The sequence below is a fragment of the Ursus maritimus genome, unplaced genomic scaffold, assembly GCF_017311325.1.
Source record: "Ursus maritimus isolate PB19 unplaced genomic scaffold, ASM1731132v1 scaffold_5, whole genome shotgun sequence".
Classification (NCBI taxonomy): domain Eukaryota; kingdom Metazoa; phylum Chordata; class Mammalia; order Carnivora; family Ursidae; genus Ursus; species Ursus maritimus.
The window spans coordinates 9,482,393-9,498,621 of record NW_024426663.1 but is presented as its reverse complement, the minus strand read 5'-3'; the positions used below and the strand labels follow the sequence as shown (position 1 = coordinate 9,498,621).

The window sequence follows — 16,229 nt, the reverse complement described above, 5'->3', positions numbered from 1 at the left end:
ATATGATATTTTGGTCAAAACAGCAATTTCTTAATATTCACTAAAAAGCCATAATACTTGAAGTTATGTCTGTCTAGTTCTTTCTTGTAGCTCAAACTACTTTATTAAATTTATTTTTTTAAGCAACCTTTGGCCCTACAGAATATTCTTCTGAATATCATCAAAGGAAAAATGGTTATTTTTAAGATTAAAAATCACACTCAAAGGCTGGATATTATGTAAGCCCATTATTTCCTAAATTCACCTGATAATATTAATGAATAAAGATGTTTGTTAAAAATACATCCCCAGCACTTTTCACTTTCTTTCCCTTTAAAGCTGGTAATATCCAGGAAACTGCATTTTAACAATATCCTTAGATGATTCTATTTTCATTTCCTTAATATCAGATCAAGATGTATTACTTCCTGAATGATGAGATGAGTAAGACCCCCAAAGCACCAATCCTGAAGACTCTTTAACTGGTCCACGACCATCGAATTTTCAGATGCAGATTTTATGCATACAATTTTTATTTTCTTAATTTAAAATTTAAAATACACCCTATAATTTTGTACATACTCATATTATAAGAGGTTGATGAATATGTTGGCAAATAATTTGTATTTATAACTGAACTAAGTCTGCATTATTTGGCTTACCTCCCTGGCCATGTCAGACATTTGACCTGTGACTTCCAGTTTCAATATTCACTTTCCTGGAGGTAGCAGATTAGACTAAGAATAATCTCTTATGATTTGATACACTGCAAAATTAAACATACTTCCATGTATTTCTTGGTTTATTATTTTTTCCTATTTCTTTTTTATAATAAAGAAATATCTTTTTGTAGTAATCTAGTAGATACTTTGACCATGTGAGTATTCTGTAGGGTTTTGGTATTTGTTTTTTTCCCAGAGGAAATAATCCATGAAGTTTCAACATGTTTGTTTAAGTAAATTTTAAATAGCACAGAGGAAGATCAAGAGAAATACAAAACTCTCCCTTACCCTGCCTGCCTCCCCTTCATGCTCTCCCATGTAACTCAGATGGAGGTAACAGCTGATGTTAACAGTTCTTTTTATTTTTTTTTTCAGACACACATTCACACAGTTTGTGTCCATTTACTTTTTTTACACAAGTATGATAATAATAAACATACCACTCTTATACTCAACGACTTCCAGATTTCACTTATGTTCTGGACATCTTTGATGTTGAAATTTAACTGTATTTAAATTTCTTTGTTGGCACTGCCGTAACACTCCACAGCATAAATGTCGTATAACTTACTTAATCGACAATTTCAAGTACAGTTTCAAAAAAGTGGAACTGCTAGGTCAAAGTGTATAAATATTTATATTTTGATATTGTCAAACTGCCTTATCAAAAAGTTAAACAAATGTGCATTCACACCAGCAATGCAACAACACTTTGCATAATAAATTAAATTACTACCAATCTCTCTGGTTAAAAAAATAGGTGCACATGTGTGGGTATATACACACATGTATTTTTTTAATTCAATTTTTTAGGTTCATCAATACAATTAAGCATTTCTTAAATGTTTATTGGCCACTTGCATGTATTTTCTGTGAATTTTTAAAATTTACTTCATAGGTTCCAATTTGATATTTGACTTATGGAGTTTTCCCTTCTCTAAGACTACATATAAATTAACATGATTTTATCATAGCATTATTTTTTACTTTACAGTTGACCCTAGAACAACACGGGAGTTGGGGCGCCAATTCCTGCACAGTCAGAAGTCCATGTATAACTTTGGACTCCCCCGAAAATGAACTACTAATAGTCTGCTGTTGAAAAGAATCCTTACTGGTAAATAGTTGATTAGCACATATTTTGTATGTTTCATGTATTGGGTACTATATTCTTATAATAAAGTAAGCTAGAGTAAAGAAAATGTTAAGAAAGTCATAAGGAAAATACATTTACAGTACTGTACTATATTTATAAAAAAAAAAAAAAAAAAAACCTGTATATTAGTGGACCCACACAATTCAAACTCAGGTTTTTGTGTCCTCAACTGTATTTTTACTTCATATGTAATACAGTTTAGTGGGAAAAGATTGGGATGCAGTATTCTGTTGGATTAACCAAAGATTATCTTTTACTCAATTTCTTGGGTGCAGGTTTATTTTTGGATATTCAGTTTTATGTCACTGATCTTTTCAGTCTTTCTTTGGACCAAATCTCTTGTAATTACTCCAGCTGTCTAAGCTTTGAGATATCAACATCTCATCCCACTATGACCCATTTCACAGTACTACAGGAAAGGCTTGGTAACAATTAACATCTTCTTGTATCATTTTTCCCAAGGAAACGAGACCTAAGATCTACTTGTGAAAACTACTATATCCAATGTATTACCCTCTGTATTATTTCTGAATAATTCCTTTCTATTGCTTTTCTTAGAATTGATAAAAAGAAATGACATATCACGCCACAGAAAGGCTTGGACGAATCTTATATATTGCTAAGTGAAAGAATCCAGCCTGGGGAGGTGGGGTTAAGATCACATAGTAGTAGCAGGACCCTACGCTTGCCTCCTCCCTTTGACACAGCTAGATAAATATCAAATCATTCTGAATACCCAAGAAATCAATCTGAGAACTGAGAGAACAAACTGCACAACTAAAGGGAGAGAAGAGGCCACAACATGGAAGGTAGGAGGTGTGGAGATGAGACGTGACTTGGGTGGGGGGAAGGATCACAGGTGCTGCAGGGGGTGGGGGGAGCCCTGATGATGGAGAGTGGAGACAGATAAAGTGAGGAAGAGATAGAGAGAAAGAGAAAGGGAGTGAGCGCACATAGCACGCAGGGGATTGCACAAGAAAAACACTTACCCCAAACCAAAACCTAGGAAAATGAGAGGCGCTGATTATGGTGAGTTGGAATGGAACCAGCAGAACTCAAAAACTGGAGTTTTAGAAATCCTTGTCATGGTCAGTATGGAGCCCAGCAGGCACAGTGGTGCTCCTGTGTGTGGGGAGGGCAGAGGCCTGGGAACAGACATCGAGATATGAGGATACCCTAGGACACACTGGGGAAGATAGTTATTCCTTCTTGGAATGCATTTGGGAGAGGTGGCATTACCTCTCGGGGGACAAAGGAGACAGCGGGCACCATTGTGCTGCCCAGTCCCTTAGCATAGGGGTGGAGACAAATGTGCTAAAAGCAGCTAGCCTGGACACTGGCTTTTTGCTGTGCTTAACTCTGAACTTCAAACTCCTGTGAATTGGTCTGGGACAAATCGCACAAGCCACGGCATGGTGAGACCCTCCTTCAGAAGAGTAGTGTAGTCTGTGCTGAGCCGGGGCCCTAAAGTTTGGAGTTCTGAAATTCAGCTGGCATGCCTGAGCTAAAACACAGGTGCGCTGCAGCACCAGGAGGACAGACAGTCTGGACATAGACAGGATGAAGGTAGGGATCTGAGGAATGCCTGGGACACATGAGGGGAGAGTGATCGGTCTTGTGCAAGGGCTCCCCAAACAGCATTTGGCATGAACTCTGGAGACCAGGGAGGGGGCTGGCGCTATTTTTCTCTGCCCCACGTCAGCATGGACTAACTTCTGTGAGCAGAACAGTGCCAACAGTGAAGGTCTCAGCCGCTTACACAAAGCCCTACCCCCCTTGCTCTGCAGGTGATTCTTTACTAGGGCAGGCATGCCTGGGAACAAGAGCAGCACAAACGCAGCACCCCTCCCCCAGAATACCAGCACAAACCTTCCGCAGGCAAGTCTACTGACCACAGAGTGCTGCAAAGCTTCAGCTCTAGTGAAAATAGGATCTGGCCCCTTTTAACAGCAGACCACAGCACACCTAGTTAAAACTCTCCACACTCTGGACAGGGTCCAAACACATCCCACTGCGGGAATGGAGAAACTCTGCAGAAGACTGACCCAAGGGAAAGAGCAGCCAAAATACAACAGCAGAGTGCACACGGCACATATCAGAAACAATGCCTGAAGTGCCAGGCCCTGGAGGTTATAAAGCTATCACTCTCAGGAGCAGGAAACATAGCAGGCTTTCCTAACACAGAGAAGAAGACAAAGATCTAGAAAAAATGCCAAGGCAGAGGAATTCATCCCAAAAGAAATAGCAATAAAAGGTCATGGCCAGAGAGCCAATCAGAATAGATAATAAGTAATATGGCTGAGCCAGAATTTAAAACAACAATCATAAGGATACTAACTGGGCTTCAAAAAGCAAAGAAGACACCAGAGAATCCCTCACCACAGAGATAAAAGACCCTCAAACTAGTCAGGCTGAAATACAAAATGTTATATCTGAGGTGCAAAACCAACTGGATATAATGACCACAAGGATGGAAGAAGCAGAGAAACAAATAAGTGATACAGACGATCACATTATGGAAAATAATGAAGCTGAAAAGAAGAAGGAAAGAAAAATCTTGGATCACAAATACAGACTCAGGGAACTCAGCGACTCCATAAAACATTGTAACATTCGTATCATAGGAGTCCCAGAAGAAAAGACAGAAAAGGGGGCAGAAGGTTTATCTGAGGAAATTATAGCTGAAAACTTCCCTAATCTGGGGAAGGAAACAGACATCCAAATCCAGGAGGCACATAGAATTCCCACAAAAAGCAACAAAAGCCGGCCAATACCAAAATATAGTGTAGTAAAATTTGCAAAGCAGAGAAGGAAAAAAATCCTAAAAGCAGCAAGGCAAAAGAAATCCCTAACTTACAAGGGAAGACAAATAAGGTTATCAACAGAAACTTGACAGACCAGAAGAGAGTGACATGATTTATTCAACACACTGAGTGGGAAAAAATATGTAGCCAAGAATACTTTATCCAGCAAGGTTGTCATTCAGAGTAGAAGGAGAGATAAAGAGTTTTCCAGACAAACAAAAACTAAAGGAATTCATGACCACTAAACCACTCTGCAAGAAATATTAAAGGGGACTCTTGAGTTGGAAAGAAAGACCAAAAGCAACAAAGACTAGAAAGGAACAGAGAAAATCTCCAGAAACAATGACGTGATAGGTAACACAATGGCACTAAATTCAAATCTATTAATAATCACTCTCAATGTAAATGGACTAAATTCTCCAAACAAAAGACAATGGGTATCAGCATGGATAAAAAAAAAAAAAAACAAGACCCATCTATATGCTTCCTATATAAGAGATTCATTTTAGACCTAAAGACACCTGCAGATTGAAAGTGAGGAGTTGGAGAACCATTTATCATGCTAACGGACATCAAAAGAAAGCTGGAGTAGCCATACTTCTATCAGACAAACTAGATTTTAAACCAAAGACTGTAACAAGACATGAAGAAGGGCACTATATCATAATAAAGGGGTCTATCCAACAAGATCTAACAACTGTAAATATTTATGCCCCCAACTTGGGAACATCCAAATATATAAAACAATTAATAATAAACATAAAGAAACTCATTGATAATAACACAATAATAGTAGGACACTTTAACACCTCACTTACAACAATGGATAGATAATCTCAGCAGAAAATCAACCAGGAAACAATGGCTTTGAATGACACACTGGACCAGATGGACTTAACAGATATATTCAAAACATTTCATCCTAAAGCAGCAGAATACACATTCTTTTTGAGTGCAAATGGGACATTCTCCAGAATGGACCACATACTGGGTCACAAATAGGCTTCAACCAGTACAAAAAGACTGAGATCATACCATGCACATTTTCTGACCGCAGCTCTATGAAACTTAAAGTCAGCCACGAGAAAAAAAATTGGGAAGATCACAAATACGTGGAGGTTAAAGAACACCTTACTAAAGAATGAATGGGTCAACCAGGAAATTAAAGAAGAAATCAAAGAAATACATGGAAACAAATGAAAATGAAAACATGATGGTCCAAAACCTTTGGGATGCAGCAGACACAGTCATAAGAGAAGAGTATGTAGCAATACAGGCCTACCTTGAGAAGCCAGAAAAATCTCAAATACACAACCTAACCTTACATCTAAAACAGTTGCAAAAGGAACAGCAAATGTGGCCTAAAGTCAGCAGAAAAAGAGAAATAATAAATATTATAGCAGAAATAAATGACACAGAAAAAAAAAACACCACAGTAGAAAAGATCAATGAAACTAGGAGCTGGTTCTTTGAAGGAATTAATAAAATTGATAAACCCCTAGGCAGACTTATCAAAAAGAAAAGAGAAAGGACCCAAATAAATAAAATCACCAATGAGAGAGGAGAGATCACAAACAAAACCACAGAAATACAAACAATGATAAGATCATCACTGAATCATCAAGACTATCATGAAAAATTATATGCCAACAAATGGGGCAATCTGGAAGAAATGGATAAAAAGAAAAGTCTGAAGTCAAGGAGGGATTCTATGAACTGCTGCTGGCTTTAAAGATGGAAAGGACCACATGCGAAGGAATATGGAGAACTTCTAGAGGCTGACAGAAACACCCAATGATGACTGTCAAGGAAATAGAGATCTCAATTAAACAATCCACAATAAACTTTCCTTCCAACAGTTTAATGTGCCTGGAAAAGGATTCTTCTCTAGAGCTGCAAATGAGAATGCAGCCAGCTGACACCCTGAGTTTGACACTCTGAGCAGAGAACACAAGCTGAGCTGTGCCAGACTCTTGACCCACGGAGACAGTAAGATAACTGCACTGTTTCAAATTAAGTTTCCATAATATGTTATGCAGCAAGAGAAAACTAATACAAACATCCTACAAAAAGTTAACTAAGGAACAATTTGCCTCATTTGAGGGTGAATAATAACAAAAAAAGTGATGACAACGATTGCTTCTCAAAATCAAACACTGAAAAAAAGGGATTTTATAAGCTCATAAATGTGATTAATTAGAGAAGAAAAAAATGGGCTGAAAAAACTCAGGAAAGACATGAAATAAAAATGAAAACTACCATAGAAATAAAAGTCACAACAAAATGGGCAAAAGAAAACAGCACTCTGAGAATTAGAAGGAGACAGAATACATATCTGTGACTTGAGAAATATAAACAAAATTAAATAAACCAAAACTAAGACTTAAAAGATTAGAGAGAAAATTATGGAAATGAGATCTAGACAAAGAAAATCAAACAAGTGCATAATCAATCAAAATAGGAAAAAGTATATACTCTGAGGTAAAACTTAGGAAACTTTCCTGAAATAAATGAAAACTGATCTATAATTTAAAAGGGAATAAAGCATCCCAGGAAAATTTGATGCAGGACTTTCAAGACTATGCCTTTATAAAGTTATGGGATTTTAAAGATGAAGAAAGACTTATTTGTGCAGTCAAGAAAAAAGAAAGTCATTTACATGGAGGGAAATAAAAAACATTTAGCTGGCATCAGACTTCTCTAGAACAACATTAATCTCATAAAGCAAAGGAAATGATTTTTAAAAAGTAATCAATGAAAGATAATGTGACTCATAAATCTTATACTCAAACTATCATTCAAGTATATATTACAAATCTCAGGGAATTAACCTTTCCTGAAAAAAATAATAAAAATAAAAACAAGAACTACTAGAGGGTACATTTCAGCCTACCAAGAAATACTTCATTCTGAGATGCCATTGAGACCTGAAGAAGACCATTCATCATAAGTACTATTAAATAATTTATTAAATTGTACCTGTTATAAAATAGATTTTTAAAATAGCTAGGTTTACCTATTATGTGAATTCTGCAGTATTATTAGTTGAGGAAAGTTCCTGAACCTAGAATTTCAACATCTCATGAGAAATAAAACAATTCCTGACAAAACACTTCCAACACTCACTTAAAAGCATGTAATCTGACAATACACCACAAGAGGGAGCGTCTACGCTGTTCATGAACAGATGAAGTGCTGCCAATAAAACTAAGGTTTAGAACTCCGCTTAATGGACAAACCAGTGTTCAGTCCTACCTACTAACCTGTGCAGAAACCAAAGGTAAAACGGAAAATGGAAATCTACACACCTGGACATTTATAAGTTAAATATCAAACTCAGCCCGACCCTTATCCCCACTCAGAGGCCCATAGCCTGCTTCTCCCCACGCATTTACCTTTAAAACCTGAAGTTAAGAGACCATGTCTTCCTCTGGGGCCATCCTGCTGCCAAGGGTAGGGCAGGATGCTGCAGCCTGAGATGATATTTCACTCCCCCAGCCACACTTTTTTTCTTTTGCAATTTCCAGGAGGTACCCATATCTCCTGAAAAGAAACATAGTTTTCTAGGGAACCTGGTCTGCCTAATTACCTGCACCAGGTACTTTGAGGCGGCAAACCTGAAACAAAAACAGCCTCTCTTTCTCCGTTCCCAGGGAAGGACTATAATCATCAACCCCCCTCCCCCCATCTCCCATCTCCTAGCGAATGCCCTCAAGGAGAAAGGGCTCCTGCTTTTGTTTAAACTTGACCAGGCCCAAGTCTAAGTAGCATCCTCTGGCCTAGAGAGTATAGCTTACCCCCACATGCCTCTCCTACAACGTCTCTTCACTAATCCTCTTATCAATCTTTCCTTTAAAAAGTTTCTTTAAAGAGAAAAACAAGTTATCTTTGAGTTTCTGTGTCTGTGATGTGAGTCCCTCTCTGCACACGGCTCAGGGCAGGGGCCTTCTTGCTCAGGACTAGGGAACCTGGTGGCAGAGGATCTGAGAAAGCAGCAAGAAAAATACTCTTCCTAAAATGAGGAGCTACCCTCTCAAGCCCACAGTTCCCTTGCCTACAACAACTGATGTAGGAACAGGAGATGAGCCAGGTGGCAGAGGGGCTTCTTGGGCTGCTATTGTTCATAAAAATAGAGAGGGTGGGTGGGTGGCAAGAGGTTGCACAAGGAATCTCAAGACAATTCAGGTCTATCTTTGTGGGAAATAAAAAGATGAGAGAGCCTTTGCCTCTGCAATCAACCTGCGTAGGATGCTAGCCCGCTCACTCGCCTCCTATGGGGAACCTGAGTCAAGCAAGTGGTTTTCTAAAGGAGCTATAACAGCATCTATGTAAAGATGCTGTAAATAAAAAGAGCAACATAGTTTTATTAAACTAAGATTTCATCTGACCACAAAAATACTTTCATGGTGCAGGTAAAAATATGAACACATACTGCATCATGAAACAAAGCAACTATTTATCTGAAGGAAGAAAGTAAGGCAGAAATGACGCAAGAAATGTGAGAAAAAGAAAGTGGAAAAGAAACATGAGCTGGCAGAATGCAGGAAAGAAGGGGAAAGTTAAAACCCCATAGAAATGAAGGTAAAATTGAAAGGGGCATAAAGGTGCAGAGACTGAAAAAACACAGCAACAGGCATATAGTACAGAAATGAAAAAAGTGAGAGAAATGAATGGTAAAGAAGCACGGGAAACATTAACTACAGAAGGTGGTCAAAGGAGATAATTAGTAGAGTACCTGAGGAAAAAAACTCTAACATGGAATAAAATACTCAAGGATATAATTTAAGAAAATGTCCCTAATATCTAAAAATATGTATGTAAATTTATATACTTCAATCTCCATAACTGGGTGCCAGAGACACATGACATCAATAGTCATCACCAACAGGTAACTTGGACTGGACTTTGAGGAGACATTCTAAACTGCAGAGACCTGTGGCCTACTAAGAATGTTCTCTGTAGAGAATAGCAGCAGTATAATACGTATCAAGTGCTGCAAGCACTTTCAAATGACTTCAGAATACACAGGTGGCCAGAGGCTACTGAGCACTAGTAAGAATGGATAAGAAACTCCAAAAATGTTAGTGAGCAAATTATGAATATACAAAAGAGAAACACTGAAGTTACAAATATGAATAACTCCTTCTGACAAATAACACATCAACCTTTGACTAAAGTGAAACAGATCCTCATTTACTCAGGTTGGATGGATCAGGAGGGGAATAAACTCTATAAACAAATACTGTTATACTTTCTGGTGCTTCTCGATCATCAAAGCTTTCACATACATTTCTTAACCTAATCTTTACAACAACTTTCTTTAATCATTTTTTAAATGAGGAAACTGAAGCTCAAAGTCACATGCTATGCATAGTCAGATTTTTCTAACAACCCAATAATCTGATTCCTAGTGTTCTAATCCCCCAGTGTATTCTCCATAACCTTTGAGCTACAATTCAATAAGCTGAACCATCATCTAGAGAGTTAAAAAGCAAGATTTCCCCAAGTATATCTTATGGAACCCTGGGCTTCTGAGAGTTTTCATGAACCATAGCCTTCTATGGTCAAATTAGTGAAGAAAATACTATATTATTACACCCTCCTCTTAGAAAGTAATAAGCATGCATCTACATGTAATATGATCAAGTTTTTCACAACATATCATACATTCAAGTTACTTTTTTTTCCTCCATTAATGTATAATATCTCACAGAATGTGCTTATAAAACACGCTTTTGAAGAATACTGGTTTCAAGTACGGCAAAGGGGTCAAGTAAAACAAAAGAACCTTGAGTAGTTAAAATGTTTTCAATTTAACCCTTGTGTGGATAGACTTAAAACTTACAGTTAGTTTTATCAGTGATCACTTAATGATTCCTATTGCCAAGATTTAGGATTTTGCCTTTTACCTTCTCTCTTATTACCTCTCCCTTAGAATGAACATCCACTATCACAAATGTAGAAGCTGAGACGACAACAAACATCAATTTTAAACTTCCAATGTCTCTTAAGCTCCAGAACTGTATTTCTAATGCCAAATGTCTACCTCAAATGTCTAAAACAGAACTCATCGTCATTCTCAAAAAACCATCTTCTCTGCCTGATTTCCCAATATGTTTATAACATCTGTGTTCTAGTCATCAAGCTTAAAACATAAGAGTCATTCAACATTATATTCCTTGCCTAAGATGACCACACCATATGCTTTTCCTATTGTAATCATACCCATTGTTCAAGTCCAGCTCAATTTCCACTTCCCCTGAGTTGCCCAAAGGAAACGCTTTCTTCATTTACTACTGTCTTTCTCCATTCAATGGCAATGAACCCTGAATTTTAACTGCCTGTAGGACTCACCATGTTCTTGCTTATCATGCCTTACTTATATTCGATCCTCATGTATGTTAATAGCCATAACAGTAATATATACTGAGTGACCATCTTACGCAAGATCCTTCCCTATCATGTATTATCTAATCCCCAGAAACAACTTATGAAGGAGGTACCATTCACTACTCGCCACATTTTACAGATGGGCAAAATCAGGATTAGATTAACTACCAAAATCTCTAAGAGTAAGGAGCCTAAGTTTTTTTTTTTTTTAAAGATTTTATTTATTTATTCGACAGAGATAGAGACAGCCAGCGAGAGAGGGAACACAAGCAGGGGGAGTGGGAGAGGAAGAAGCAGGCTCATAGCGGAGGAGCCTGATGTGGGGCTCGATCCCATAACGCCGGGATCACGCCCTGAGCCGAAGGCAGACACTTAACCGCTGTGCCACCCAGGCGCCCCAGGAGCCTAAGTTTTTAATAGATTGGTCGCATGGTTAATGGTGACATAAAGTAAAATTACTTGGTTACTTAAATAGTTTGGGATGTAAATTCAAAACATTTCTATAAGGGTTTCTATCAAGATAAAATAAGGAGACAAAAACTTTTAATATAATTTCTAACAGCCAATCTATTTATCTAAAATACAAACCCCTGACCTAAGAGGCCATAACTCACCACAAGATAAGAAAAGTAGAATTAAACACACCATGAATCTCATAGGAATGACCACAAATGCACAAAACCTTTTAAAAACATTAGAAAACTCTACGTATAATCTTACACCATAAAATTTGAAAATGTCTTAAAATAAAAATACTGACTTTAAATTATACAAAATGTATATGTATCTATGATTCTGGAATAAATTGAAATGGGAATCAAAAGCCAACCTCTAAATGGTTTTTTCTGGAGAATTTATCAAAGCTCAATCAAAAACAATCAATCCTTGTGTGTTAAACTATTCCAATATAGAAAAGAAAATCTAAAGTTTCCCAATTTGTTATAAAGTATTAGCACTACTTCATTTCAAAACAGCAGTCATTTGGGGGTGGGGGGGCACCTGGGTGGTTCAGTCGGTTGGGCTTCCAACTCTGGTTTCAGTTTGGGTTTTGGTCTCGGGGTCACGGGATTGAGTCTTGCATCGGGTTCCTGCTCGGCTCAGGGGTCTGCCTGGGATTCTCTCCCTCTGCCCCTCTCCCTGCTCTCTTTCTCTCCCTCAAATAAATAATGAAATCTTAAAAAAAGAAAAAGGAAAGAAAACATCAGTCATTTGGAAGGAGGAACTTTAAATCGAAATATTTTTTAAAAGACTAAAGCTGGGTCGCCTGGGTGGCTCAGTCGTTAAGTGTCTGCCTTTGGCTCAGGGCGTGATCACAGCGTTCTGGGATCGAGCCCCGCATCAGGCTCCTCCACTGGGAGCCTGCTTCTTCCTCTCCCACTCCCCCTGCTTGTGTTCCCTCTCTCGCTGGCTGTCTCTCTGTCAAATAAATAAATAAAATCTTTTTAAAAATAATAATAATAATAGTAAAAGACTAAAGCTAGAAAATATGTAAGGATTATTTTTTATGTATCAGGTAAGATTGCAGTGGAATACAGACAAAAGGGATAACTGAGGGAAATTAAACTTTTTTTTATGGATAGGGATTCTTTACAAAGAGTTAAAGGGAACAAACAGCAAGTGCCAGTACCACTAGGCAGTTACCAAAACACTAAAAACTGTAGCTTAGGTAAAGGCACACAGCAACTTCTGCACCGACTCTGGTGGGGAACAGGGAAATAAGCACTACGATCACTTTCTTTCCAATATGCAAATTCCCATTGGCTAAACCCAACTAGAAGCCTGGTGGCAAAAGTGCCAAGGCAACATAGTCCATGGGGCTTATTCTATTAAACAGGGTAATAAAATGAATGACAGATCTGGAAGGACAAAGAGAGGATATCCAGCACTGTCCATTTTTTGTGGGTTTTTTTGGTACCTTAGCATCCATTTTCACCTTTGTCCAGATGAGAAACATCATCTCCAACATAAGAAATTCACAAGAAGCTATCACCAAAACATCATCCTGGGGTAATGTCAATCCGGTTATTCTCCCACCTGAAACCAACACTGAACTGTTGGTCATCACCGGTGGTCTTCATATAATGGGGAGAGGAAAATAACAGTAGGACAGTTAACAAGCTCTACAGTTCTTCCTTCTATAGCTGGTCAGAAGCCTGAGTTGACAAACATCTCTTCCTTTCCTATCATCCAGGTCGTGTTCCCTTTTCTTCCTTCCCTTACCTCACCTGGTCTGGGATTTTATACAGCATCCGCAAGTCATCAGCTGTTTTATCTCTGTTTGGTTGCCATAGCTTTCTTTTAACAAGTACTGTTGGGTGTGGGAGTATTAAGAGGCACCCAAGTAAATTCCCTCAGTCCAAAATATGTTTTCTGGGGACACTGTATAGAAACAAACTAATTTCCTCTGAATAACCAGGACCTATCATTTCTGCCAGTTCAGTGACCGTCTTCTCTTGCTGTTGATTATTTAATATAAATAGATTTAAAAAATACATATATATGTACATATACATATATATGTATAATTAGGGTACAGTCTCAGCTTTGACTTTAAGGAATAATGACTGTGTTATCTGATGAAAGCTTTTATCCCTTGGGGACTAGGACTCAACAAGACCAAGGCAGAAAGCAAAAACTCCATAAATGGATTTTTAGATACAGTAGGAAGAGGCACTAATCCTTTGCCACTCCCTAGCTCCTTACCTTACATATTCTGGCTATAAAGATCCAGCAAAACAGAGTGGTTTCTGCCTTATTTAACACATATACCATGTTATAAGAAAATTTTATTCTGCAAATTACAACACAATGGACACCATTCCAGCAAGTCAGTGGTTTCTGGGTTTAGGGTACAGAGTAAGACACACAGGTGAATTTCATGAGCAGGACTTTGTTACTATACTTCTTTTGCTGCAAATAAGTTTCTTAGTCAGAAGTGATGTTGTATAGAATATAATAATAATGAATAAGGCATTCTGTAAGTCAAACAATGTTGAGTGTTGGTAGAGACATGGAGGGCAGTGAAAAGAAATGCATATCTAGAATATATACTTAAGTCAGGAAGATACTTTGCAAGTAGTAGAGATATACTTTAGCTGCCTTTGGGTATATTGGTTGCCCTGGGGAAAGCTGGCATATCAGAAGCTCTCAGAACTGGCCCCTATAGTTAGTAAATCAAGCAATCTGCAGGGTGGGTAGCTAGACCAGTCTTGATGAAGGAAAGGCATGTTTTCGAATCCATGCTTATGTCATTATGACCACTCTTTACATGGTACAATTCCACAAGACACTGAACAACACTCCCTGTACAGCCCATCTTTTCTTCCTGATTGAGAACCTCTTCCACAAAGGATATCCTCAAGTGAGCATTAGGAAGTCACAAAAATATCTTTACATTCATATACAAGGCAACAAAAACAAGCAGCATACAAATCTGAGATACCTGCCTATATAGTTACTTGTGCTTTCCAAACCTACTTCTCTCTACCACTTCATTTAATAAGAAATACTGCTCCACATGGCTAATTTTATGATTAGTTACAGTAGATAACGCATACTTCATCATGGGGAATTCATCATAATCATGTTTATGGCTGACACAGCAACGTCTAGTAGCAAACCAGGAGTTTCTCTTCAAATGGAGAATACTATAAGCAGAAGAAATCATGGTCTTACTACAAAAACCTAAGGGTCCTCACAGTGATTTCCCTGTGAAGACTTGTCAGAGGCTTCCTACATCCTCCCTGTCTGCCAAAAATACTGCCTATACCTGCTGCAAGAACTTTATCTTGTTTCTGTTCCTACTCAATTCTGGCAATCTTAGGCATTACCTAATAAATACATTAGATTAATGTATACAAATGAGGTAAGTGAGGTCTCCCAAATCCCAAAAGATACACTAAGGGCTATGCGAGTGCAGAATGTGGAATGTGCAAAGTGGATACTACAACATGGCCTTGGCCAAACTGTTACAGTAGGCTCCTGATGTTTTTGTGGTTTTTCTCTAGCATGCGTATACTTTACTAAGGCTTCTAAAATACAATACATACATACATACATACATACATACATACATACTTCAACTAACCAAGTCCAATTAGCATAATACCATCAAGATAAAGTCCAGCATGACATTCTGTAGGATAATAAGATGATCATGGTACCTCTAGACTAGAGTTTCACAAACGTCAATTTGAGGCTAGATAATCCTTGTTGTGGCTGGATTATCCTAGATAATCCTCTCCTGTAGGCCTTGTAGGATGTCTACCAGTGTCCCTGACCTCTACCCACTAGGTGCCAGTAGCACCCTCCAATCCAGTCATAACAATCAAAAATGTCTCCAGAAAGAGAAAATTGGCCACAGTTGAGAACCACTGCTCCAGACCATATTACACCAAAGAGCATTATGTATACTTTATGATTATACAGTAATAAAAAATAGTTACAATTTTGATTATATTTATAGTGATCTAAAGTCATTTTCCGTGACTTTATCGTGCATTTACACCAAATTCATTAAAGAAGTGAGAATGTAGTAGGACTCACCAACCTGATTATCTTTCAAATCTTGATGGCATCACTAAAATCCATAATCCTCTTTTAAGAAAACAGCATTACTTCTAGTTTACTATTTCATTCAGGTGTTTCTAATCATTTCTTCCTACAGTAATATCTCTCAATCCACAGGTCAGGTAACCAGTGTGGAGATTCTACCAGCTAGTATATCTATACCCTTTCTATATCCTAAGACTAAGGAAAATTACAAGATGGGTATCTCACTATGATATAGAGCAGTTTGAGGTCAAGTCTATTTTGGACCTCTGAAAGTCCCTTTCTTACCAGTGGACCATGGCACTATTGTAGAACTCCAGAGATCAGGTAAGTTCAGAGTTATTATCTAATCACCTCCAATGAATATGAATACTACCCTTCCCCCTCAACACTGGATAAAATGTTCTAGGCTAGGTTTAGGAGAAGAGAAGCATCATATACTCCTGGTTTTGTTGTAAAGCTCTTCAAAGAGATCTAGCCTCCCTATCAATAATGAACTCTGTATCTGTGAACTAGCTTAGGTCTGGGAATGGTAAAGGGCTGTGAAACCTTACAATATTGATTGAGATTGGGTTTCTGCCCATGAGACTTAGAATTTTCCCACTTAAACAGTCAATTCAGTCTCTG

At 37.9% G+C, this 16,229-nt stretch overlaps 1 protein-coding gene across 3 annotated transcripts in view; it reads right to left on the bottom strand.

The window, feature by feature from the left end:
- SLCO4C1 (solute carrier organic anion transporter family member 4C1) overlaps positions 1-16,229 on the bottom strand; it is a 63,451-nt gene that overhangs the window by 30,600 nt on the left and 16,622 nt on the right. The window lies entirely within an intron of this gene.